The sequence below is a fragment of the Acinonyx jubatus genome, chromosome D1, assembly GCF_027475565.1.
Source record: "Acinonyx jubatus isolate Ajub_Pintada_27869175 chromosome D1, VMU_Ajub_asm_v1.0, whole genome shotgun sequence".
Classification (NCBI taxonomy): Eukaryota; Metazoa; Chordata; class Mammalia; order Carnivora; family Felidae; genus Acinonyx; species Acinonyx jubatus.
Genome location: NC_069390.1, coordinates 18,079,710 through 18,106,854, shown reverse-complemented (window position 1 = coordinate 18,106,854; position 27,145 = coordinate 18,079,710). Strand labels below are relative to the sequence as shown.

At 54.3% G+C, this 27,145-nt stretch overlaps 1 protein-coding gene and 1 non-coding gene across 7 annotated transcripts in view; one reads left to right on the top strand and one right to left on the bottom strand.

The window, feature by feature from the left end:
• Positions 1 to 2,175: 2,175 nt before the first annotated feature.
• Positions 2,176 to 27,145, top strand: part of TSPAN18 (tetraspanin 18) — a 185,969-nt gene continuing 160,999 nt past the window's right edge. For 4 of the 6 annotated variants that reach the window (XM_027072835.2, XM_027072834.2, XM_053203276.1 and 1 more), the window contains exon 1: positions 2,176 to 2,466. The gene's annotated coding sequence lies outside the window, so the exon portion shown is untranslated. Of the gene's footprint in view, positions 2,467 to 17,204; positions 18,359 to 27,145 lie in introns of those variants that run through there. The other 2 variants (XM_053203273.1, XM_053203277.1) reach the window with 1 other exon arrangement.
• TRNAR-UCG (transfer RNA arginine (anticodon UCG)) lies at positions 11,564 to 11,648 on the bottom strand. Its single transcript has one exon. It is a non-coding gene; the product is annotated as a tRNA-Arg (tRNA).

The following is a 27,145-nucleotide window of genomic DNA, read 5'->3' as shown; positions in this document are numbered from 1 at the left end:
TCTGTGTGTGCGCCCGGGAGGGGGGGGGGGGTCCCTTTCCTGTTCTCTTTCAACCCTTTTGATCACAACTTGGAGTCTCAGTTTGTTGCTCATGTGTCTTTAACACCTTTCGAGCCCTTGTTAATCTCCCTTTACAAGAGAGTGGGGCCTTGGGCTCAGCACCTCCTCAGGCAGCAGTATTTTGTTGGGATTTTTTTTTTTGATGGCGGTTAAATATACATTGTTAGAATTTAATAACGCTGTTTTATTTTCATTGTATTTATTTTTATGGGACCTTCTATTTCTAGTAATGCGATGCTGGCTTTCCATTTATGGTAATGGTATAACATTTCTTTGTAAAAACAAGCACATTTATGTAAAAACAAAATAACAAAACGAGAGTTGATTTAAAGGAAGCTATTAGGCAAACCGCCTTATCTGGTGCACAGATACTCCGTGCAGGCGGGAGCATGGCTGTGGTCTGGGAAACTCTCACTTGGGACTGGAGCTCTCCTCCCAGCTGGGTGTCTCAGTTGTCCAAGCGGCTGGCTCTGCCCTCACTGTTCTTTGCCTGCTTCTGCCAATCCCCCCAGACCCTCACACACCCTATCCATCCCTCCTGCTGTCTCTGGCCTGCACTTCCCAGGCCCCCGCACCCTCACTAGAGACTCAGCCTTTTTCCTCTTTAAATTTATGTGGCGCCTCGCGTCCAAGGAGGCCCACACAGACAGCCCCTTCCAAGAGCATTCCATAAACGCAGAGCCTGTGGGGTTTCTCAGCACGAAGGGTCAGCCTCCCCCAACCCTGTTTTGGCAGCTGAAGGGGTGAACGTGGAGGCTGAATCCCTTTAGAGTTTTCCTTGTCTTTGTTTTACAGAAATTGGGCTATTAGAGATCTTCTCCCCTTGGGTTAAGCATTACTCACTCTGCGTCCCTTTGAAAAGGTGGATCCTGGTTTTATTTTCCCCAGTCACACCTCTACTCTATTAGACCCTCGTCAGTCTTATCCAGAGACTTGGTGAACAGGTTGAAAGGACCAGACATCCTGGAAGTCCTTGGAGGGATGTATCCTTCTCCAGGGAAGTGGACGAGGAAAGACAGTGCTTTCCTGCCCCTGGAAACTCTGCCCCGTGGCCCAGCATTACCAACATTCATGTTCAAGACTGTAATAGGTTCAAAGCCTATCAGTCACGCACTCCTTAGTGGGAATCCGTTGACCAATGGGCTTCAGAGCTTACTCCAGGGCCCTCACGCCCCGAGTGCGAGTGCGGCAGCTTCAGAGTTGGAACTCAAAAAAGAGCTCCCCAGGGTAGAGGGGTGGGCATCCAGAGCCCCTCTCCTGGGGGCGGGGGTGGTTACCAAGCACTTTCACTTGGGTTGTCCCCTTTGATCTCCTTGGCTGCGCCTTTTGTCTGGGGCTGGGGGGGGGGGGTGGGTTGCCGCTTCACCGGGGAGGTTCAGAGGTTAAGTGTCTCAGTGAAGTCATGTGTCAGGGGCTGCGGAGGGGCTGTGTGGCTGTGACCGCAGAACAAAGATGAAAAGATAAGTCCAGAGATCGGAGACACAGGTCTGGCCTCTCGCAATCAAGTCATTTGCATCGGGTCTGGGGTCAGCCCCGCCCCCTCCTCACCCCCGCCAGGGGCCTCCGTTATCTGCAACAGTCCAAAGCAGCCCTAGGGAGGGTGAATCCCCTTGGCTTTCAACAGGTACTCCAGGACAGCAGGAAGCCCAGGAGAAGCAGCGAGGTCCGGAGGGACAGTCATCCAGCCTCTAACCCTGCAGTCGGTTATGGGGGGGCGGGTCGGGGGGGGGGTGGGCAGCGTGCAAGTTTCCCGGGGGAAAAATACAAAATACTCCGGGTCTAGCATGCCGCTCTCCCCACTTCCCCAGCCGATCTCCCGAATTCAGACGAAGCGAGGGCCCCTGAGCCGAGCGCGGAGGCGGGCAGGGGATGAAGGACCGGAGCGGGGTTGAGGGTGGCCCCTGGGGCGAGGCCTGGATGCTGCAACGCAGGCGGAGACCGAGGCAGGGAGGAGGCGAGGGGCAGCCCGCCTGAGGAGACGTGCCTTCTCGGCGGCCGCCACGGCAGCGGTGGCGGCGGCGACTGGAGACTGGCGGGGAGGAGGTTTGGGGAGGGGAGGGAGCGCGGGGGAGAGGGAGGGACGGAGCGGTGGCTGGGAGGTGGGGCCGGCGGGCGGGCGGCTGCAGCTGCCGCCGGCGTCTCGGGGGCTCCAGGCTGCGGGGTGGACGCAGCGCCGAGCGATCCGCAGCGGAGCCGTGCGAGGCCGCCGGAGCCCCGGCCCCGAGCCCCGAGCCAGCGCCACCATCGCCGCGCGCCAGCCGGCCCCCGGACACGCCGCCGCCGCCGCCGCCGCCAGGAAGGCAGCCGGCGCCGAACAAGTTGCAAGCGCGCCTCTCCGCCCGGGGAAAGTTTCCCCCGCGGCCGCCGGCGGGAGTTGGCGTGGGGTCCCGCTGCGGCTGCTGGAAGGTAGGGGGGTCCGCACCTCCGTGCCCTCCGCGCGCCCCGCTGCTGCGCCCCCGGGGACTTGGAGACCCCACGCGCGCTCCCCGGGCGACTGTTGGGCACGGTCCGGGGTGGGGATGGCATGCGGGAGGGATCCCAGAACGGTCCGGGGGGAAGCCCAGAAACCAAGTTGTACTTCAACCAGCTTGGGGAGGAGACCGGGGAGACGTGCTCACCCCGATCCCCGCCCCGGATCCCTGCCCGGGAATCCGCGGACTAGAGGCTTCCCCCCAGGACAGGTGCAGCCCCAGTCGGCGCTGGGCGCTCTGGGTGGGTGAGTGGAGGGTGCCAGGAGGATGGGGGGGGGGCGGGTGGCAGGTGTGATTAACAAGGTTGGGGGTCTCAGCGGGGGCTGCGCCCCGAGGGCGGGGGGGGGGGGGTACGCGCCACGCCACTCGGTAGGAGATCAGGTGGGGACTGGGGATTAGGAGCGAGGACCGGGGCCGGGAAGATTGTCCGGCCCAGCCAGGGCACGGAGCACGAGCCGCCTTTGGGGTCCCAACAGCGGGGCGGGGCGGGGGCGCCAAGCTTTCCTCCCGGGTCCCCCTCATCCGGTACGCGGTGTGCGCGGTTTGGGGGAAGTGAAGCACAGACTCGGTGGGGGCTCGGTGGGTCCGAGCCTCTGGCACATCCAGATTTAGGGGGGGTGCTAGGAATCCTCCGGGAGGGATTCTCGGCTCGGGCGGGCTCGCGCCAGCTTTGGATCCCCGCTGGATTGAAGTGAGGTGGCCCCCGCCAGGGGGAGCCATTCCCCGACCCTTTCGCCCACAGGAAGGCGAGAGTCCTGGTTCCTGCTAGACAAACGCACCGAAATCGGGGACCTGGAACCACAGACCCTCCAACACACGCGGGGGCCCGCGCGGAGGAGCACCCCGGGCCGGGGCAGGAGGCGGGGGAGAGGCCCGAGCGTGAAGCTGGGGTGCACCGTGTGCTGGAAAGCTCGGTGGTGGTCAGGAGGTGCGTGATCTTGGGGATCACGCAGGGTGTATGGGTGAAAAAAACATTCACCCCCAGAAAAACACAAACGGAGAGAAACTTTACACTAACAGCGAATTGGTGTAGAGAAAGAGGAGAAGAGGGTAAACTTGTGAGGTTTCTTTGGAGTCAGAACCCCATATTGCTGAATACACCCTTTTTGTAAAAGTTATACCTTTGTTTCCCGGATGCGGCCAGATCCCTCCCTGGTGTGGGCTGCCTGGGGGGTCTTAGTCAGCCTCTCTGTGGGCGCAAGTAAGCCCGGTGGCACAGTACTGGGGTGATGAGGGCCCCTTAAAGATTTTAGCAGTCCCAGCTGAAGTGGGAATTTCTCAGTGGTGGACAGGAGTCCCTCTCACCTGCGTCTGAGTCTACAGGCCACATTCATCTGGTCATTTCACAGTTGGTGGAAACCTGCTGGGTGTCCCGTTTTCTTACCTCAGGGCTCCTGTGTGTTGAGTCTGCGTATCTGTGCCCAGGCCATGGGAAGCGAGAAGGCTGCTGGCATCTGGGTCTCTGTCATGTGCGGGGCTGTTCCACATTGAAGGGACCGTTGCCTTATCTCTCTCTAATTTCCTGCCCCTTCTCTACACCTCAAGAGAGTACAAATGAGCAGATCAAAGAACTACAGTGGCCTAATACTGGCCATGGGACGTTTTCATTTTTCTCTTGGCCAGAAATGTGTGCGCATTGGACAGCCGCCTCCCCTCCCCTGTCCCCAGAGTCCCCTGCAAAGGTGATAGAGATGGGGCGGTCCCCGAAAGAGTTTAGTTGAGGTTCTTGCTTTCCATATAGCCCAGCCGGTGTTTTTGCTGGATGTTACCGAAATACCGTAGGACGGAGGTGCCGGAAAGAAAGATCAGCATGATTATTTTGAACAGACGGGGTGGGGGGAGGAGACAGAGGAAAGGGTGGAGAAGCCCATGTCTCTGGATATGTCTTCAAGACATTCCACGGGGCCAGAAAACAAAAGGAATTTTTCATTTTGTTTTGTTGTTAGTGGCTCTTGTTTTTCTGCAGAAGAAAGCCTGCCCACAGCGGCCCTGGCCTTGGGGTCCCCGGTTGGCCTCCAGCTCCTGTGTTGTCCCCCTTCTTTCTGTGCCCCACCCACAACCCACCCCACCTGCCCTAAGGAGAAGAGGGACTTGAGACTCCAAGGCTGCTGATGTTTGTGTTTGGATTTAGCATATCACGTGTGGACCCAGTGTAAACTCCAAGATCTCTGATTCAGCAAAATTGTAAGTCTTGGAAATCTGGTCTCCTTATCTCCCGGTCCCTAAATCCATTCAAACACTGCACCTCGGGACCTCTTTACCCAACCCGAGGCTGAAATGGCAGTCTATCAGGGCATTTTCTAGAAGCAGAAGTTCATCTGGAGTTGGAGGCAGGATACTTTGGGTCATCGAGGAAGTAAGTAGTCCCTCCACCTTTAAGAAAATTCCATGTCGGCCTGGAAAGAGCTACTGAGTATACTGAATGAGGTTTTAATGGTCTGAGGGTGGGCTGGAACACGGGGTGCTGGGAAGGGACAGGTGGGGAAGGGGGTGTCGAGGCAAGGGATGATGTCCCCCTGTGGGAGGGAGTAAGAAAGCGAGGAAGCAGCAAGGTTTGGGATCTCGGAGGGGGGCTGCTTTGAAATCCAACTTTTCTAGATCATCAGTGCTACTTTGGGCGAGTCACTTTCCCTCTCCAAGGTGCTTTCCCGGTCTGTGAAATGAACGTGTGGGCCCAGGAGGCTCTGGGCTGGCTTACAGCTTAAAGGCAGGAGGGTGTAACTTTTTAGGGCAGAAGGCAGCTCATTGCCCTGCCTCCAGTCCAGTGGAGGGCATCTCTCCTGCTGTCTTGCCCCAGCCCTCCTCTCCCCTGCACGACACAACGAACCAGGCTCCCATCCTCCATCAGATTGCTGTTTTGGACAGAGAAGGTAATGCCAGTGACCTGTGCCTGCTGGGAGCCCCGAGTCTATCTGAGAGCTCACGTGTTGCCATTCTCTGGATGCTTGTCCAGCCCTCGCTCCCCTTCCCTGAGAAGAGCAAATGTTGGTGGCTGGGCTGCCCCTTTTAGGGACCCCTCTTTCCAGAGGGCTTGCTCTTCTGGCCTATTTCATTAGTCAAGAGAAGGAAAATCAGGAACATTTGTTCGTGCTCAGCTGGTACACAGCGAAGGGAGGGGGCCTTGGAAACCAGCACTCTGGTCCCCCGGAGCAGATGATCGGTCGATCGAGTATTTCTGCAACCTGATCCCATTAGGCAAACCTGCCAGCTTGGGCTCCTCCTGCTGTACGAGCTGGCATCTTGGACCCAAATCCGGCGGGGGTGTGCGGATAATTAACGTCTTTTTAAAAAGAGAGAATGGGATGGAGAGCCCCCATGTGCGCAGCTGGCAAAGTACGTCTTTCCCGTCCGCACTTATTTTCAGGTCAGCCCTGGCCCCTCGTCCGCACCCAAGGCTGCTGGTGTAATTAGTGAATCGAACAACTCAGAGATGCGCAAAAAAACGTGTTCCCTGGTTGTGTGCACGCGGGCAGGTGCTGAGAGGCAACAGGGTGGTGTGGAAAGGTCACTGAACCGTAACTAGAGAGACTTGTGTTTGAGCCCTGATTCTGTTGCAAATGGAGCTGTGTGACCTCAGCTCTCTGCCCCTCTCTGAGCCTGTGTTGCCGTCTCTTCAGAGGTAGCATTGCGCGGTGGTTGGGCTGCCCGGGTTTGAATGTTGGCTTTCTCCTAGTGATCAGCTGTGTGACCGTAGGCCGTTCAACCTTTGGTGCCTCAGTTTCCTGATCTGCAAAATGGGACTACTAATATCTCATCAGATTGTTGTGACGAGGCAATGAGATAAAACGTGTAGGAGACTTAGGACCGTGCCCTGCATGTGGTCACTGCTCAACAAATGTTCCCTGTCATCACTGTCCTTATGTGAAATGGGAGGGGACAATGTTGATTCTTTCCAGCTCTGATATTCTGTGGCTTGGTGTATGTGTGTGTGTGTGTGAGAGAGAGAGAGTGTGTTCCATCCCCATGGCAGGAAGCCCAGTTTGACGTCACTGAAAATATCCTGGTTTCTGGCACTTGAGGGATGATATTTCATCAGCTAGAATTTGCCCATCCCTTCCCTTCCATCCTTTGTTTCCCGCCCTCAGCCATAGTATGAAGACCATATGTACAGATAATGAGTTTAAGCTGATAAACAACTCCCAGATTCACCCAAATCAAAGGCCATCTTGCTAGGAGACACTTTTGAATGTACAATAAATAATCTGGGCTTCTCTGCTATGTTGCATTAGGTCTGGCTGACCCTTCCCTCTTTGGATTCTGCCCCTTGGTCTGCTGTGGTGACACGGACCGGGCCGGGTATGTGTCCCGGGCTTAATTAGCAGCCCTGGCGGGGGCAGCCCCCTCCAGACGCCCCCTCGCCCCCTCCAGCGAGGCTGGTGCTCTGAGCCACTCCAGGGATGGTCTTCGTGGTGGCACACATTTTGGGAGAGACAACGCTTCGTCTCACCTCCACCCATGAGGTTGGGTTAGATATTGTCCCCGTTTTACAGATTACAAAGCAAGGCTCAGAAGAGCCAAACGAGCAGGTGGTCGTGCTGGGATGTGAACCTGTGTCGATCTGATTGCCCATCCAGCGCTCCGAACCACGGTGTGATACTTCGTCTTGTATCAGAACCTCCTGCGAGCTCCAAAGCCCCAGGAAAGCTACCTTTAAGATTCCTTCAGGCCCTCTCCTCCCTGCTGCTTACAAGAGGGCAATGACCTTACTAAGCAACAAAAGGTTCCTGGAAAGGATGCGCGTTGGAGTCACAGATGTGAGTTTGAACCTTGCTTCTGACACTTCCTGGCTCTATGGCTTTGGTTTCCTTATCTGTGAGAAGCAGCAGAGTAGGGACAATAACACCATTGAGCTAAGTATCAGCGGCTATAGCACAGGTACGATGCCAGACTCAGTGGCCTGACCCTGCAGGTGTAATTCCCGCTCACGTGCCTTGGGTGGCGCGGATCTCGGCTCCATGCGCTTACCCAGGCACCCAGGCTGATGGTGACTCCACTGTCTCTGTAGCCGCACCTTCTGGAATCTCTCGCATCCGTAGTTACTGCCCAGGGGAGGAGAGAAGTGGGAAAGGCACGCTGACGCCCAACTGCCTCAGCCAGAAGGTGACCCGCGTCACCTGTCGCGTGGCCCCAAACCAGTTGCAAGGGAGGCTCCAGATGCCAGCAAGTGGCCGGATATCGGCCGAGCACTAACTCCGCATTCACGCTTCCCGAGGAGAGTGCTTTGAGGATTGAGATGACGCGTGGAAGGCTTTTAACAGACACCTGGCATGTAGTTGGCCCTCAAAACACGGAAGCTTCCGTTCCCTCGTTCGCGCTGCTCTTTATAGATTACAGATCGTGTGCATGGAAATGATCACAGGGCAGATCACAGAGTGCCCAGGATCCGCTGGAGGGAGGTCGCGCCCAGAGAGGCCAAGGGACTTGCAAGGGAGTGTTCGGCAAGGGCACCAGGCTGGGGCCTTGATCTTTAATCAGCCCTGTGCTCCCATGGCCTCCTTCGGCTTACTGAAATTTTCCTGCCCTGAGAACTCCTTCCAGGATCTTCCAGAACCTACCTTTGCTCCTGTCTCCTCCTCCCCTATGCTAATGGGGTGGGGTGGGGTGGAGTGGGGTGGGGGTAGGGGGACAAGACTGCAGGAACTATCTGGACGCTGAGGGGGAAGTGGCAGGGGGGCTTGAGGTGAGAGAAGTCATTGTTCTAGATATTCGTGGCGACAGCTGTAGCCGTTTGGTCCCCCTACTGCTTTGGGAAGGCTGTGTAGGCAAGCTTTGGAGTCCCCCTTGACCGCCTCCCCCCCAACCCCCCCGCCACCGCGTCCGCCATGGCACACAGGGTTACCTGTGGTTCCTGTCCCACCCGTGCTGGTCCTCTCGCTCCTTGTGGGATTGGGCAGGGAACGAGAGGGGGCCTCCAGCCCTGATTTTCTGCCAGCAGGAAGATGGTCAGACCCAGGTTTGAATCCTGCCTCTTCCACTTCGTGCTGCTTTATTTTTTCTGAGCCTCCATTTTTCTCCTCTGCAACATGGGCAGTATTTGAGAAGCCGCAAGCTAACCAGGCCGTGGCACGTAGTAGGGGGTCAACATGTTTGCATCTCTCTGATCTCCCACTTGCGTGAGAAGGAAGAGTTGCCTTCGGCCAAGGGTCAGCACCTGAGGAGAGGCTAGAGGCCGGCCCAGCACCCGGGCCCGTGACCCCCCACTCGGGGATGTGCGGGCGCTGGGCTCCCACCCCCGGCGGCCTCAGCCTCTGCTCTCGTGTTGAACTAACACGGCTTCCATTGGAAATGGGCGAAGAATTTGGAGCTCTGGCCCTTGGACTTGGGCCCGTCTTTTGGAGACCCATTGCCTCGTGGGCGCCGGGTCTGGGGTGCCGCGGGGAGCCCCCTCCCGTGCTGCTGTCTCTCGCGCTGGGACGGATTGTGGCGCTCTCCCCGGCGGTGAACCTCAGCCTCCTGGGGAGCAGCCCCCCCCCCCCACCTGGTGCCTGACATTTAGGGCCCCCTCCAGCAGAGCAGGCTCGGGCGCTCATGTGGGTTTCAGCCCGCAGGGGAATGGAGCACTTCCCCAGCCAAGACGTAAACACCTCCAGAATAATGGGGCTTAACTGTCCCCCTCAAAGGAATAGCTTTTGGGTGGGAAGAGAGTGGCTCCTCCAGACGGGATTCTGAGGGGGCCCGAGCCCCCCCCCCCCCCCCGCAAGGCACAGCGGAAACTTGCATCTGGGGGCTGAGGAGCGTGGCCTTCCGCCAAAGCAGCCACCAAGATGCTAGGGAGGCAGGCTGACCCCTGAGAGGCACTGGCAGGCATGAAGGCCACTTGGGCCTGGGAGTTAGGCTTTGCGAGGTTCCCCCCCTCTCCCCCCCCCCCCGACACCTCATTAGCTCCCGTCCCCTGGCCTAGCGTCGACAGCCTCTCACCTGGGACACTTGGAGCAGGGCCTTGGACCAGCTCGGGAGCCCCGAGAGGCAGCTGGTTTCCTGGGGCTCCCATGACAGGGTACCACAGATGGGAGCTTGAAGCAAACAGACAATTTATTCTCTCACAGCTCTGGGGGCTATAAGCCCCAAATTAAGGTATTGGCAGGGCTCTAGGGGGAGGGTCCTTTCTTGTTCCTACTTAGGTTCTGGTGGCTGTTGGCAATCCTTGGTGTCCCGTGGCTTATGGACACATCACCCAGTATGTCCCTGTCATCACGCAGTGTCCTCCTGTGCCTATCCTTTCTCTCCTTCTGAGGACACCGGCCATATTGGATTAGGGTCTAATGACCTCATCCTGACTTATTCACATCTGGAAAGACCCTATATTTCTGAATAAGGACGAATAAGGACTCATGTGCAGGTACCAGGGGTTAGGAACGTTATCTATTTTTCGGGTACACCATCCACCCCATAATAGGTGGGTCCTACTATTGTGCCATTTGACAACGAAGAAAACCAACACAAAGAGGTTAAATAATTTGCCAAGGTTCCCACAGCTATCCAACTGGCGAGCAGTTGGTAAATTGAGCTCGGTACTCAGCTCGGTATTTCAGCTTTCTTATCAATAAGGTGGGGATTTATAGCCGCCTCGCAGCCTAGTGGTGAGCACAGAGGAGGTCAGTGTTTGCATTAAAACACACTTTATTGGCAGACAAGCACCTGCCAGATGCCGTTGTCCGTTTGTCCTCCCTCCCTCCCTCTCTCCCTCCGGACAGGCCTGGAGGGGTGCCGGGTGTTCAGTCTGGACTCAAGGAACAGGGACGTATATCAATTGTAACCAGTTGCAGGTAGAATGTTTTCTAGAAAAAATGATTCGAAGTGGCTGAATGAGAAGCACCATCTATGTTCTTGCAGCCCACCTTTCTGGAGTTGCCTGTCTTTTCCAGGCCCTTCCAGGTTAAGAATGTCTCGCGGAGATGAATTGTTCCCGCTTGGTATTTATCCTGGGCTCACCGGCAGCACCGGAAGTCACTGTGACTTCTGCAAGCTGGGCTGTTCTCCCCAGGGGCAATGTCTGGGCATCTCTGTCTGAGGAGGGGGCCTGGGTGGGGGGTGGGGGCGAGGAGCAGACAGCTTTCTGCTCTGGAGCTGGTCCCATAGGAGCCCCAGAGGGTCTGGGGGCTCAGCTGATGTGGTCGAGGGTTCAGAGATGAAGCCTGTCCCTGTGCAATGAAGGCAGAGGAATCGACACCCCACCAAAGGTTCGGAGTACAGCTTCTGAACATAAGGGCCTGGGTTCAAATCCCAGTTCAGCCACGTGCCATGGCCGTTGACAAATTCCTCGACTTCTCTGTGCCACCATTGTACCGCATAGAGTTTTATGAAGATGAGACTAAAATGCATGAAGTGTATCTCCTAGGATTGAATGTGACACTTGAACAGTATTCAGTGAATGTTAGGATTATTCTCATTATTTTATCATTGGTTTCCATCAGTGGAATAAAGGCAGAGGCCCCATAGGGTGTAGCTCGGTGCCTGGGGTTGAATAGATGCTCAGGATGTACATGCTGAATGAATGAGTGAATGATCACATCCTTCCTTGCAATGCACTGAGGCCTCTAGCCATAAGCCCCTCTTATGTGGGAGCACTGGGGGTGCCATGAGAATAAACCCAGTGAAGGGCCTTAGCTGCCAAGAAAAACTCAGGAAGGACATTTCTACCTGGGAGCAGGGGCAGCACAGCCCTCCTCATGGAGCTAGCACAAGTTAAGGCTTGGAGCATGCGGAAAGGGCAGGGCAGGGGAGCCTAGAAGGTTGTGGTCACCCCAGGCTGTGTGGTGGCCTGGTGGGGAGAGCCACATTTACGGTGTCAGGTGTTCCCATGGCCAGTGGAGACACTGCCCCACTTCACCATGTCCTCCCACGGCCCCTACCAAGCCAGTCCACCAGGACCTTTTTGCCAAGTAAACTCTTGTTTATTTGTTTTTATTTTATTTCTTTAACGTTTATTCATCTTTGAGAGACAGAGAGAGACAGAGCATGAGCAGGGAAGGGGCAGAGAGAGGGAGACACAGAATCTGAAGCAGGCTCCAGCCCCCGAGCCGTCAGCACAGAGCCCGACGCGGGGCTCGAACCCGCGAACCACGAGATCGTGACCTGAGCCGAAGTCGGACGCTCAACCGACTGAGCCACCCAGGCGTCCCCCTCCAGTAAAGTCTACTTCTGACATGGGTCTCGAACTCACCACCCCGACATCAGGAATCAAATGTTCTACCAACTGAGCCAGCCAGGCACCCCTCCTTCAGGACTTTTGCCGAACAGGTGCACCTCACTCGAGGCAGCCGGATCTATGAAAATGCCAGCTGGATCACAGGCCCCTCATTCAATTTACAGACAAATTAGCTCTCAGATTCCCATTGCTCCCTACTGCCTTAAAAATAAAACTCAATTTACGGAAGCCCGACTTCCACACTTTGTTAGGACAAACATCTGTTGTGTAATGTGATCATCTTAGCCACCTTGCTCGTGCCCCTCCAGTGGATTCTCAATTGTGTTCAAAGGCTTTCTCACAGCCCTTGCTGCCTCGCTTCCTTTCCTTGTGCCCACTGGCACAGGGCTGCTCTTTATGTACCGCCACCCACCCCACCCCCCCCCCCACCCGCCATTGCTCAACGCTGCATCCCAGACACCTGGCCCCCGCCTGGGAACCTGGCAGGCGCTGAGGGGGTGCCTCCCTCCATGGCCTCCTCTGCAATCAGTCTCTTCCAGGTTGTTTTGGATGATGGGCACAGCTAACGTGTACGGATCACGTGCAGTGTGCCAGGCGCTTACGGGTCTGATCTCATCCAATAGAATAAGGGTTTACAGTCCCAGCTCTACCACTTACTAACTCCGCAGCCTTGGGGCACATAACTCAGCCTCTCTGTGCCTCATTTTCTCATCCGTAAAATGGGACCAAAAGTAACACCTAATTTATTGAGTTGTTGTGAGGACGAAATAAATTGATTCGTGTCAAACTTATTTTCTTACGGTTTTGGAGAGGCTAGAAGTTCACGACCCAGGAGTCAGCAGGTTTGATGAGTTCTGAGGTCTCTCTCCTTGGCTTGCAGATGGCTGCCTACTTGGGTCCTCGGGTGGCCTTTCTCTGCGCATATGCACCTGCCGTCTCCTGGGTGTCCAAATCTCCCCTTCTCCCTAAGGGCACTAGTCAGATTGGATTAGGACCCACGGCGACAGCCTTATTTTAACTTCATTACCACTTTAAAGACCCCCCCCCCCCATCTCCAAATACAATCACGTTCAGAGGTATTGGGGGTTAGGGCCTCTACACATGAATTTGGGAGGGAACATGGTTTAGCCCATAATACCTTTTAATTCAGTACTAGGGTTGTCCCCATTTTTGTGGCTGAGGAAACTGGGGCACTGAGAGGTTAAGTCACTTGCCCAAGGTCCCACAGCTGGTAAGCAGGGGTATAGAAGTGCAAACCCAGGTGGTCTGAACCTCAAGCCTCCCCTCAAGCGTTAGTGGGTCTGTCTCCTGGCCGTGCTGCTCTGTGGGACACTGGGGTCTCCCCTGCTGGAGCCAGCTTGTGTCTCCACAGCCCGAACGGGGAGAAAACCAGGATCCAGGGGTCTCAGAGGCCTCTCTCTTGGCCCTTGGTGCCTTCCAACCCCGATCGCTTGTCCAGTGGCCACTGCCAACCCTATGAGGGGATCGGGACGTTTCATCCTGCACCGGGGCTAAGAAGGAGGCCGAGGCCACGGTGGGGCGCGAAGGAAGTAAGCAGGTCTCAGGAAGTGAGGGCGATGATCACTTCCAGGGTTTTCGCTCCTCCATAGTTCATGGATTTGATTTTCTAGGAGTTCTCAGAAGCTCTTTGAAAATAGTCATGTTTTACTGGTGAAAGACTGGGAAAAAAAAATCAGAGTAAACATAATAAGAGAATAAGGGAACTACAATAAAAGTATATTCGATGGAAAGGAACTCTCAGGCTTAATCCAGTCTCCTCACCGAGGGACAACCAAAGTCACCAGCCTCTTGCCTCTCTCGAATTGTCCTCGAGGTAAATGAGCATATCTGTGTGCACGGCACCCTTCATTTTATGGTCCCGGTGGGGTTCTGTCCCTGATGCTCTGCGTCCTGCGTGTTTCCACTTGTTCTGTATCAGTGCGTGCACTTCTGCCTTGTTTTAGCTGGGTGTCCCTGAGCAAAGATTTGGGTGCAGTTCGTTTATGGGTGTGTGAGGCTGGTCCCAGAAAGGGGAGGGGTCAGGGAGGGGAGGAGAGCTAATAAAAAAATGTACTGAGTAGCCTACTGCTGTGGGCAACCGGGGACCCTGCCAGTGACTGGGGGGGAGCACGCTCAGAATCATCCCAGTGAGTGGTCACCAGCTTCTGTTCTCTCATTGGTTGAGGGTTCCTCCTAGAACATCGGCGTCTGGATATTTCCAGCCTGCCTTCAGGCCAAGAGAGAGAAGGGGGTGCTTGAGGAGGGCCACCAGAGTGAACAGAACCGTCCCCTGAAGCTGTAGTGAGTCTCCAGGCTGGACCTTGGGGGTATGGGAGAGGCGCAGCTCTCACTGTGAGGGATGTCTTGGGTTCCACTGCATGGGCCGCCATGATGTTTTTGCCTGATTCCCCACTGACGAACTGAAACGGTCCTCTCGTAACCCCCCCCGCTTTCCTGACACCCTACCAAGTAGACAGTCTGTTGAGAACACCTGTTGCAGAGTGGCCAGCTGGGTCAATGGCTGTCTTCTCTCTCCCATAGTTGCTTGGCCCTCTCTGGCCTCTTTCTGCCTCCTGCCCATCCTCACTTGGTCCTCACAGATGTCACTGTGACCCTTTCATCTTACAGGGTCCAGGAGGCCAGGCTAGGCGGGGTCTGTGGAAGAGCCCTGGGCCCTTCGGACGGGACCTATAGGAGAGAGGCCAGCAGGTCATGACAGAGGGTGACCTCCACCTTCCGCCAGGGTTGGATGAGGCCATCCGTGGCAGATCAAAGGGCTTTTTGTTGTTGTTGTATTTTCTTTTCCAGTGGCTTCTTGCTGGGGAAGTGGGAGCCCACTGCCTGTTGGCTCTTCCAGAGGCTAGATGAGCTGGAGGTCTCACTTCAGAGGGGCTAGAGCTGGGGCCACGGGTGGGAGCTGCCCAGGGCTCTTCCCCCGCCGCCCCCACCCCCCCCGCCCCGAGCCCAGAGAGGGACACTGGGGGCCAAGTTCAGAGTCTGATGCATCTCAGGAGATGCATTGCCACGGAACCGGCATGCAGGTTCAGGGCACCAGGAACCTGGACTGAAGCCCAACCACCCATCCCCACTGTCCCCCAACGGGAGAGACCAGGAGAGCACTGGACTGGAAGTCCAGAGTCAGAGTCTGGGGTCTAGTCCTACTTTGGCTCTGACTGGCTCTCCTCCCACCGCGGACTCCTGACATCCCATCCACATTCTGGTGTGGGTGCTGCTTTATTTTTGGGTCTCCTTCTGACTCTACGTCCTCCCCTCAGAGTCTCTAGTGGGGAATATGACCAAAAGCCTCGAATCCCCTGGAGAAAAGCACTCAGGAAGCCGAGGCGTGGTTGTTGATGGAAGCGGGGTGTTGTTTAAATAAATGAAGAGTGCAAGAGGAAAATCCATCGGCATTCTTTTCAGCAGCTGGGATGATATGCATAACATTTCCTTCCCTTCATTTGATAATTCTTCCTTCTCCAAGTAGTTGGAAGAAAGAAAGTGTCTGACGATTTGCTAAACAATGAGCTCCAATAAAAATATTCTTTTAAAAAGGTGGTTGCTATGTAATTGAATTGAAATGATGGGCAATTTTTGTTTTTGAATAGCCCAACCCCTCGCAAAGGTCTACTCAAACCTGTTTGAGAGGTACACATGTGTGCAAAGAGAGAAAGAGCTCCCTGACAGAACATCTTTGGCAAAACAATAATAATGCTAATAATATATTTGAAGGTGTGTGCGTGAGTTCATGCATGTCTTTTGGGTCTAAATGTACGGGATTAAAATTAACCCCTGTTTTGGAAGGTAGAGTTCCAAAGGCAGCCGTAGCATCCACGTGGCATTTGAACGGGAGCGGTGCGGAAGTGGCTTTCGGGTCCCGTAGATCTGAGTTCAAATCCTGGCTGTCGGCAGCTACGTGATCTTTGGCAAGCTGTTTTGCTTGTTTGTTTTTTGGATTTCCTTTATTCTTATTCTTATTCTTCTTATTTTTATCCTAACTGAGCCTCTGTTTTGTCATCTGAAAAACAAGGACAGCACAGGCCGGATCAGGTGCTTCGCCTGGTGCCGGGTGTGGGGCGATCTGCCAGCTGGGTTTTCTTCCCTTCTCTTGTCTCTCCAGAAGCACAGCAGAATTTTTCCAAGTACGCACACTTCAAACGCTGTCATCCGAGGCCCAGCAAACCCCCATTTCATGGAAGGGAAGCCCGAGGGGCAGAGATTATGGAATTGCCTAGATTTCCCAGGGGGCGGAGGAGGATATGAGAGACTGGAGGGTTTGTCTGCACCTTCCCTCGAGGCCTGGCCTTTCCCAAGCAAAGGGGGGTGTGGCCGTGAGGTCTGCAGAATGCAGAAAGTAGGCGTTCCTTCCTGCCTTCTGTCTTTTCTTGTCTGTGCACTGGAATTTTACTGAAGAGTTGAGACGGAGGGTAGGTAGCCACTTGGGCAGCTCTGAACAACAGAAACTCTAATAGGTCTTCCTCTTCTTTTTTTTAAGTTCATTTATTTACTCATTTATTTTGAGAGAGAAAGAGCACAAACAGGGGAGGGGCAGAGAGAGAGAGGGAAAGAGAGAATCCCCAGTAGGCTCTGTGCTGTCAGCATGGAGCCCGATAGTGGGGCTTAGACCCAGGAACTGTGAGATCACGACCTGAGCTGAAAGCAAAAGTCAGATGCTTAACCGACGGAGCCACCCAGGCGCTCCTTTTCTAATTGTAAAATAGTTTGTGCTTTTTAAAAGATTTTAAAATAAGTTTTTAATAGAGTAAATTTAAAAAAATTTTTTTTAATGTTTATTTAATTTTGAGAGAGAGAAAGAGACAGAGTGTGAGCAGAGGAGGGGCATACAGAGAGGGAGACACAGAATCCAAAGCAGGCTCTGGGCTGAGCTGTCAGCCCAGAGCCCAATGTGGGGCTCAACCCCATGAACTGTGAGATCATGACCTGAGCTGAAATCAAAACTCAGATGTTTAACCGACAGAGCCACCCAGGTGGCCCTCTTCTGGGTCTTTAAGCCCCGAGCTGTAGCCACCACAAGGAACTCTCTGGCTGGGGCTGGGTCCTCTTGCCTAGTCCTTTCCTCTCCCCAGCTCCTCCCTAGGCTCAGGACCCCTCTGTCCCTCCTTCTGGGCACACAGGGTTTCTGCTCTCCTGGCCACACCCAGAGGACCCCTAACCCCTGGTACAGGTGACTCAGGTGTGGTCCCCCTCCACCAGAGAGTGGGGAAGGAAACAGCCTCTCCAGCGCCCAGCTCATCCTCCTTTCCTGCCATCAAACCCTCTCGGAGGCCCTTTCTTGCTGACCCTGGACATCCTGCCCTCACACTCCTAAGGCTACCTAATTCCCAGGAACCGACTCAGGCATTGATCCAGAGATGCTCCTTCGAAGACACTATTCTTAGGAGAGCCTCCTGTAGGGAAGACAGGTCATCTTCTTAGCCCACATCTGTCTTCTTTGTCCCTCCTGTCAGTCAGCAGGAGCCTATGAACAGAAGCAGCACTCCCCGCTCCGCCCCCCAACCCCCCCCCCCCCCCCTTGGGTTCCGCAGGGCCTGTACCTGTGCCTTACGGCATCGTGGAGGGCTGGATGACTGTACCTTTGGGCTGAGGAGAAACAGGATTGGGGCCAGGCCTGTCCCCACCAGTTCGATGGGTAATGGGAAGAGAGCCACGCGGAGCAGTGTTTAGAGCTGGGGGCCTGGGGGCCTGGGGTCCAGCCCACCCTGGGTGGATCCTGGCCCTGCCACTTCCTGGTTTGTGAAGAACCAGGCGGGGCGAGCCCGATTCTTCCTTTTCCTTCCGTGGACCCGGAATAACAGCGGTGAGGTTGGCGGAAGGCGGAAGGAGCCCAGCGGACATGCGCAGTGCCGAGCAGAGCGCGGGACACGCCTGCCCGCGAGCATGTGCTTGCCGCCCGCCGGCAGCTAGTCCCCGGGAGTTTGGGAAGGGTGAGCCAGACCGCCAAGGAAGGTGTTGGCCGAAGCTGGGGGGTGTCCGGCACGGCATCCATTTCTGGAGTCCCACCTTCACTTCCCGGACGCGGACGGGTTACGGGGTGCCCGCCTCTGCCGCCCCCGCCCCCCAACCCCCCAATCTCCATAGAAGGTAAAGACGAGAGGTGCAGACAGAGCTGTTCCCGAGGAAGTACTGTGTTGACACAAGCTGCGGACCCAGTTTCAGGCACATTTTGCTAAAAATGGCCTCAAAGGACAGATTTGCAGATGTTAAGGAACGTTTTAGTATTTTTTAGCCCCCACCCCCTGGCCCTTTGTTTTGAATTTTCGCGTGAGTGTTGGGGAAAGAACAGGAAGGAGCCACGTGGCCTAGTTGAGGGGAGAAAATGAGATTGCTTGGTTCTCATTTGCAGCCAAAGGCACTGTGAGTTCTTCTGCAAATGTTAATAAAGACGAAAGCAGTCAGACAAGGGAGGCCTCCTGGGCTGCGGGAAACACCGCCGCCCGGTAGCCCCTCCCTGGGTCTGTGTATTACCGCTTGGGAAAAGGGCAACTCTCCGCGAGGTCAGATCACCAGTCTCAGCAGCATTGGGGAAAATCTCTTTCTTATAGCCCAGGGACCAGCAGGAGAACAACGCCTGGCCTGCTCTTGGCCGAGGCTCTTGTCTGCGTGCTGAGATCCCTGCCGGCAGCCAGTCTGGGCGCTGTCCCCACCCTTTACTGCTTAGCAGGTAAGAGCTGAAAGAGGTGACCGTCGTGCGTTTCTGCCTTTTCTGGTGGTTCCTACTTGTTTGGGAAAGGTCCCCCCCCCCCCCAAGTTAGAAATGGGGAGGTGGTTCAAGTCCTAGCTTTGGCGCAGGCTCGCTGTGTGACCTCGGGCAAGGCACTAGCCCTCTCTGGGCTCGTTTGCCGTCTCTCAAACCCAGGGCGAGAACCAAAACCAAGCAAAACCACACTGGCCCAGAGACAAATTATTTTCGCGGGTGGCTTAGCAGGGTTAGTGTGGGAATCAGATTCAAACAAGCCAAAGAATGAGGCCAGGGCTTTTGGGCTTGGGCTTTTCTCTGTTTCCCTAGAACCATCCTGAGTTGCAAGAAGGCTGAGCCACTTAAAGCAGCAAGGGTTCCCGAGGCCAGCCCCGAGTAGCAGGAGCGGCATGACGTGTGGTCCCCGGATAGCAAAAAATTGTCATCCCAGATCCCAACTCTGACTGGTGGGACCCGCTTGAGCCCTGTAGAAGGGTGGGGCCGGAAGGAATGCCAGGATCCATTCTTGTCGGCTGTGATTGGAAACAGGCGGAATGCTGGCACACGGGGAGGTTTGGGGAACCCTGGGGGGCAGGAGAGAGCCTAGGAATCGGGGAACCTGGGCGCCCTGCTATCCTTAGCTTTGTTGCTGTGTGACCCAAGCTGCTGGTTCTCAGTTGGGCTAGATTTTAAAATAATTATTCCTGCATGTGTCCATGCTCAGCCAGTTGGGGTGGTACAGGGAGGCTGGACTAGTCCAGTCACCCGGCGTGTGTATCTTGAAGAGGCTGCTGAAGGGACTTTAATGTGACTTCGCCCTAGTAGAGGAGGTCTCACTGATGGACAGCCGCGGACACGCTATGTAGGCCTCGTGTCACCCCTCAGTGTAGGGGGGTATTAGAATTTGCTCCCACTCTTACGTTAATTTGTGAGGTGTCAGGATGCTGTGAAGGAGGATGGCCTGGCCAGTGGCTACAATGAGCAAAGCACACAGACCAAAGGTGCAAAACAGCGGCCCTGTAGACCACAACTGAGCTGTGGGTGTGTTTTGTGTAAGGTGTACAATGTCTAAAACGCAGAATGGACCCCACATTGACATACTGGGAGGGGCGCCTGGATGGCTCAGTTGGTTGAGCATCTGACCCTGGCTCAGGTTCATGATCTCACTGTTCATGAGTTCGAGCCCCGCGTGGGGTCCTGTGCTGACAGCTCCGAGCCTGGAGCCTGCCTCGGATTCTGTGTCTCCCTCTCTCTCTCTCTCTCTCTCTCTGCCCCTCCCACCCACGCTCTGTTTCTCTCTCTCTCTCTCTCAAAACTAAACAGTTTTAAAAATTAAAAAAAAAAAGACATATTGGGAAACGTAACCAAAGTTGAGTAGACACAGACTGTGTGACCCAACAATGCCACCCTTAGGCATCTATCCCATAGCAGTGCATATGAATGCTCCCCAAAGGTCGTGTATGAGAATGCTCACGACGTCCCCGTCCATGGCAAGCAATTCCCAGAAACATCCAGATGTCTACAGAAAGAATGAATATAGGCCCCCGGTGGAGTACGATGCAGCAGAAAATGGGCTCCTGCTGCTGACAGTCACTTGGAAGAATCTCAGAATCCCGGCGTGGAGTAAAAGACACCAGATGTGAAAGAGTCTACACGGCGCAGTTCTGTTTATATGAGGTTCAAGGTTGGCCAAGCTAAGCCCGTGGCGTTAGAAGGCACAATAGTGATGACCTTCGGGCAGCAGTTGGGGAGTGCCTGCAAGGGCACGAGGGCTTCTGGGTGCTGGTTGGTTTGTTCCCTTATTCTGGTTGGTACTCTTGTAGGTATGTGTAGTTTGTAGACGTTTATCGAGCTCTTTGCTTCAGATGGTGTGTCCTTTTCTGTGTAGATGTTACATTTCAGTTTTATTTATGTCTTTACTTAAATATTTCTGCGCGCGTGTATGCGCGAGTGGGGGAGGGGCAGAGAGAGAATCCCAAGCAGGCTCCGCGCTGTCAGCAAGGAGCCCGATGTGGGGCTCGAACTCACGAACGGTGACATTAAGACCTGAGCCGAAGAGTCGGGCGCTTAACCTACGGAGCCACCCCGGCGCCCCTCTATTTCATTTTTGAGAATTCCGTTAACGCAACAGAAAACATGAGGATTCTAACGAGTTGAAGGAAGTACTGAGAGGTGTAGCATACAAGTCTAGGTTCTGCTTTCCTTGACGAGGGGGACTCTCGGAGAGTCTGCGCCCCTAGCTAGCAAGAGCGGGCTGCGGCGAGCAGGGTTTTGGCTGGGATTTGCATTTGGAACCCATGAGAAAATGCTGCCCTCTGGGCCTCCCAACCCCCTTCTCTCTGATGGGTGAGTTAGAAGGACCTGGTCGTGCTGGCATGCAATTCTGACTGTGTCTAAATTTACCATCTTGGTGACTTTTGGCTGTTACTTAGTCTCTCTGGGCCTCAATTTACCCCTTGGTAAAGTGGGAAGAGTAACACCCGCGTCTAAGGAATGTTCTGAGGTTAGGACAAGCGCATGGTTAGAGAATGCACAGCCCGCCTGGTGGCCATGGATGCTTACAGAGCCACATCTGTCCACGGCTCCAGCTGGCCTGGGGCCGTCCCCTCCTGCTGCTGGGAGGGGGGGGGGGGGCTTGGTGGACTCCAGGTGTGGCCACAGCAGTCCCTTTGCAGATGTTGGGCTGGGAGATGGGAAGATGGGAGATGAGCCGTTCTCTGGGGCCTTGGCATTGTCCTCCTGCCTGGCCCAGCGCCGTGCACCAGCTCCCCACTTGCTTGGAAGGGCAGGGCCTTCCTCCGGCAGGTCAGGGCCAGGCGCGCAGCGAGGTGCTGATCGAAGCAAATACTGCCGGGCGCCCCGGGACAGGCGGGCAACTGCTTTGCCTTGTGGGGCAGCTGGCGCCCAGAACATTCCATCTTCGCTCGTTGCTCCTTCCTTGTCTGTCCGCCCGCGGCAGCCAGGGCAGCCCTTCCTCAGGGGCATGGGTCTCCCGGACTCTGCCGCCTCCCAGAAATCACCCGGGCAGCAGGGTGTGGGGACCAAGGGACTTGCGCTGTCCTGGCTTCAGGAGCCCTGTCTGGAAAGTGGGCGTTAACCCTACCTGGCTCATCCCTAGGTTCGAGGATCCTAGCTATCCGGTTGGGCATATTACCGGCGCTGCTTTTCTGGCCATGAGAAACCACCAAGTGGGCCATTTGGAGTTGACTTTAGTGTAAAGGATGTGGTTTGAAATGGCCTCATTGTCTCAGAACAGTCTGTTTTGATTTATTCGACTGTGGGAATTTGAAAATGGCCCAAATGTTTTCCCTCTTGTTCGCTCTCTCCAGCACGCCGATTTCCTCTTGCACACCCCCCTCTCGCATCCCTCTCGCTCACTCAGCCTCGAGCACGCTTGTTCACGCTCTTCTCACAGCGACTTGAAGTGTCGGCGGGACTTCAGGTGGCCCAGAGGTTTCCCCCCCACCTCAGGGGCTCATGCTTTCTCAACTGTGTGCACTTGTACTCACCCCCAGACTCCCCTGCCTCTGTGCCCCTCTCCGGCTCTCTCGCTCATCCCCCCTCCCCCTGCACCCGCACCCTTGAGTGTCAGCAGAGCCATGAGGTCGGGAGACCTGGTTCTCACCCTGCCTGCCTCTTTTACCAGCCGGCTCCGTGGCTGTGCGACAGGGGCCAAGTCGCTCAGCCTCTCTGGGCCTCAGTTTCCTGCCTCCCAGCAGAGGCAAGGCTACCGGTTTACTCTTAGAGAGATCATCATTTTTTAATGCGGTATTTCAGATGCTCTGAGATAAGGTTCTTTCCACATCTTCAATTCCCTGACTGTGCAGTTGAATGGATTCAGTCTCATTACCCAGGCTGTGTGCTGACCTGAAATTTGTAGCCTTTTCCTGGTACTGAAGAGACATCATTTTATTTTGAGCTAGGAATTAACACAAGGTCAGGAGAAAATAGAAAGTTCAAGAGGATGGTTCACTCTTGACTTAAGGGAGACATCATGTCATGGCATCTCACTTGGACTTGTTCCTCTTAATTCTCCCAGATGTCTCCCCCGCAGAGGTGACTGAGGAAACGGGGGGCAGCGGTTAGTTTGATGCTGCTAATGGGGGAGGGGTGGTGGGATCAGGACAGAGACCCTGTGTTTCCCGCTTGGAATCCACCCAGAGGATCCACTTCCAGGGGCCCCTGGTGGCTCATTTGGTTAAGCGTCTGACTCTCGATCTCAGCTCAGGTCTTGATCTCAGGGTGGTGAGCTCTGTGCTGGGCATGAAGCCCACTTAAAGGAAAAAAAAAAAAAAAAAAAGAAAAGGGTCCATTTCATTCTGTGTCCTCTTCTGTCCCTGCCCCGGCTTCTATCGACAGAGAGCTAGAATTCATTGAGAACATACCACATACACACACTGTCCTACTGCACCCCTTGCAACAGCCCTGCAGGTCAAGTGTGAATGCCATGCCCGTTTTAGGGGCGCAACGAGCGGGGTGTCACAGGGTGTATGGGTGGCAGAGCAGGGTCTTGCACTCGAGTGAAGCTTTGACCACCAAGCCATGCTGTCCCGAGTGGCCTAACGGCAGAGTGGGCAGACGAGACTTCAGGAGGGAGTCTGAGTTTTAATCCTGCTTTGCCACCAACGCCTTGTTTGTACGTTAGTCGAGTCCCTTTACCCTCTCTGGGCCCCAGTCACCCATTCTAAAATGGATGCGAGGGACCAGTTGGTCCCCGGGTCCCCTTCTATTCTGTGGCTTTCTAAGTGATTAAGAGGCAGGGTGCTGTGGTTGAATCCTGCCTTAGGAGCCTGTGGGCCTGGACATGTTACCCAACTTCTCCGATGCTCAGGGTTCTCCCACGCGAAGTGGAGAGAAGATCAACCCCTATTGCATGAGGTTGCTATGGGGACTGAGCGAACAAAAGTACCTGGGACAATGCAAGCACCCCTCTTCAGGCCCTGCCAGTTCTTATGGTGGTTTTAGGATCTGTCTTGGCAGACCCTTTGGCTAGGGATGGGGGCTCGTTGCCTGGCACAGAGGGTCCCCCATTCCAAAATTGGAGGCGTTCTATCCCCAAGTGATGTTGCACATAGGTTGCCATGATGCCTTTACTTTAAAAAAAAAAAAATTGGCTACCAGTATGGCTTGTACTTCCTTTCTTCTTTTAATGTTTACTTATTTTTGAGAGAGAGACAGGGCATGAGTGGGGGAGGGGCAGAGAGAGAGGAAGACACAGAATCAACGCGGGGCTTGAACTCATGAACCCTGAGATCATGACCTGAGCCGAAGTCGGATGCTTCACCAACTGAGCCACCCAGGCGCCCCTGCCTTGGGGTTCTTAACCAAGGTACCATCTTGGGCACTATAGATACTAAAGTGAAAAGGACCTGGGATGATTTAGTCTAGTGGCATTCAACTTGTAGCCGTAGAACTCAAAGAAAGTTCCACACGGAGCCTGCAAGAAATCACTCAGCATGGAACTGCCCTGTTGGAGGAGTCATGGGGGCTGTGCCATCCTCCCCAAGTTCTCTCTCCACGTTGGCAGCTTCTGATGCCCTGGGAAACCCATTTGGAGAATCACAGGCCATTGGGTGGTAGGTAATGAAGCCGTAGAGCCTGAAAGGGACAGTAACTCATCCAGGAATCAGAAGTAACCACGTCTGCTAAAATTACTTTCGTTAGCAGAATCATTTTCTGTCTTTGTAAGAGCTCGCCTGTGTTTCTTTTGCTCATTGATCTTAATTAATCACCTAGAGACGTGTCTTTCAATATTGACACTTATTTAGCAGCTGACATTTCTGAATTATCCTCTCTCCTACCTTCCTCACAGCCATAGGTAAAGGCTGGATAGATATTTGTTGTTAAATCAAGGAAAATGGGGCTTTTTATTTGGAAGCTTTGCAAACACAGTATTTACCCAAATAATCCTGCCTGAATTTGCAGGTGTTTGGACACCTAGGGAAACGATTTGACCTAAACAAACAAACTAACAAATTGTGACCATTCCGTGTCCACAGATGTGGTGGTTTTGGGGGTCTCTCAAGGGCCCTATTTAAATCTCTCCCCACTCCCTGCATTCTGCCTTTTGCAGCGCCCCCACCCCAGTTTGGTTTTCGGAGATCACATGGTATTCCTCCCTTAAAACCTAATTTCTGCACAGGCTTAGTCGGCAGTGACCTGCCACATGAAGAGCTTTAGTGAGAATCAGTAGGCGCGGGTCCCTGGTGTGGCTTCACGCCCACGGCATGTAAAACACCCCGGCGGCGAAAGCAAGACCTACGCTGGCCAAACATCTGGGGCATCAGAGCACAATGGGTCTCCCTGCCCCTTTTAAAGGCGACGTGATGTGGCCCAGGGAGGCTTGGTGACTTGCCCAAGGTCACGCGGTGACTTGGAGGCAGAACCCACGGCCTCCAGGTCTCCTAGAGGTCCTTTTCTACACAATGAACCCTGTCTTTGCTGAAGTGTGGCTGCCCTTCTGCCCTTCGCTTTATGATCTAGGTAACGAAGCTGTTCTGCAGCAACTGTGTGGGCGAAGAGAGCGATGGAGGGAACTGTTAATTAGCGGCTGTTGGCTGTTAGAGCACAGAAACCGGTTTCACTAGAGGCCATGCTGTAGGGCAGGTTGAGAGGTGAGGGCTTTCATTTGCCCCGCCCCCAGTGTGCCCCTTCCCAAGATGGTGGGAGGCCCAAGACCGGAGAAGACCGGTTCCCAGCCTGCAAGTGTGGGAGAGACACATGCGAATTCAATTCGAGGCTGGAGAGGCCTGCGCCCCGCTTCCCAGCACACTGCGAGCCCTGGGAGGGGGTGGGAGCACCGTCTTCTCCACGCCTGACCTTGACGGCCCGGCAGATGTGTTTATTCCTTCCTCTTCCCCTTGGGAGGCAGAGGTCTGGCAGGGTGGTTACACAGGTGGCCTCCGGGGCCTCGCTGCCTGGGGTTTAGATTGGCTCTTACTGCCTGTACCTGTGACCTGAGGCTAACTTCCTGTGTATCCATTTCCTCACATCTGTAGAATGGGGTCATAGTACCTTTCTCATAAGGCAGTGGGGAGGCCTTAGTGAGATAATCCACATAAAGCGCCTTAGGGCAAACACTGTGCACCAGCTCCTGCTAGAGGAATCACAGACCGGTGGGTGTTTCTCCACTTTAAAAGTAACATTTATCACTTTTTTTCTGATTATGGAACTCACTCGCATACATATGCCAACGACCAAAAGATACCCATTGGTAAGATTTTGCTATATTTCTTTCCCGTTTTCTCCTTGTGCAGTGTGTGTGTGTGTTTAATTGGGTATGTACCGTCAAAGTATAATTTTCTAAAACTCAGAAATCCTATGAGATCTCCTACAAATCTACAATAAAAATCATAACCGTTGGGGTTATCTTCTCTATCAGACCGAAAAAAAAAAAAAATCTAATCTATTACAAGTTCTCACGCCGCTTTACATGAGTCAAGGTTACATTTCTCTAGAATCCTCTAGGTCATTAAAGAATCCTTGGTGGGCCTACTAATCAATGCTTGAACAAAGACCCTCCTCTCCTCGCCTGGTTTCCAAGTTGGGGGTCATTTAGGTTAACAACATCTGTATGCTCTCTCGGACCACACTCTGGAAAACTGTGCATCTTGCCTTCTGCATAATAGTACCTCATATCTATTTTCAGAAGGAAGTTTTGAGGAAGGACCAGGAATGCCCCAGATTTGCCACCTCCTCAGGGTGACAGGGCAACTGGACTGGTCTCCCTGCACATTTTCTTGGATTTGTCAATTTCTCCCCGCCCACCCTCTCTCCTGAAACTTCTTGAGATCAGGGATTTGCTGAGTTTCCTGTCTTCCTGATCCTTCTCCTCTAAGCACCTACTCTGTGGCACATTCTTCCGGGATGGGTGGTAAGAGGCCTGGCCTTTGTCAGTGGCGAGAGAGACTCATGTGCTGTTAGGAGTAAGCAGGACTTCTCTCCCGGGCTTGGCCGGAAGGACTCCACGCCTAAGCCGTGTCAGATCTTTTTCTCTGCCCTTATCGCTGATTCTGTGGAATCATTGTGTTTAGGGGGCTTTCCACGTTCAGTCTAGAAAACCGTCTTGTCTCTTCACTGTAGGACTGACTGACTTCCTAACTTTCTTCCCTAATCAAAAGGGGTAAAGAGTTCTGGGCCACCTCAAGCTGGGGAGGGAGAGGCCTGACCCGGATTAATTTCCACACTATGAATTTTAAACCACTCTTGTTCCATGTGTTGGGAAAACCCATCAAAATGCTAATGGCTCTGTGGTCTTACCTCCCGCAGACACTTTTTCTGCATTAGAATATATTTACATGGACTTGAGTGGGGGAGAATTACAGACACGTGAGATGCTCTTTTCCCCAGATCCCACCGCAACCCAGTGGACTATAAAGTCTGAATTACGAGGCCCGGAGCCCCCGTGTTTCTCGGAGGAAAGCAGCTGCTGGTTGTGGGGCTGGCCCCTTCCCTCAGCTCCAGTTATGAGTTCTTAGCTTTTGGCTTCCTTACTAGCTGCAGGGTGGCCAGTTTGGAAACATCTCGATTACCGTCGTGTGGCTTTTTAAAACTGCTTCTCTCCGGGGCGGCATATCCTCGGACAGGCACTCCTGTGTGTGTGAGACCACACCGTGGACCCACGTCGAGTTCAAGGTCTGGAACATGTTGAGACACCATTCATACCAAAGTCAACTTCAGCGCTAAGACGGCGTCTGCTATTCTTGGGCCACGTACTAGAAGCACTGGGCTGTTTTGGAAATCTTCGAAAGCCCAGGTATCTTTGGCCTGAGA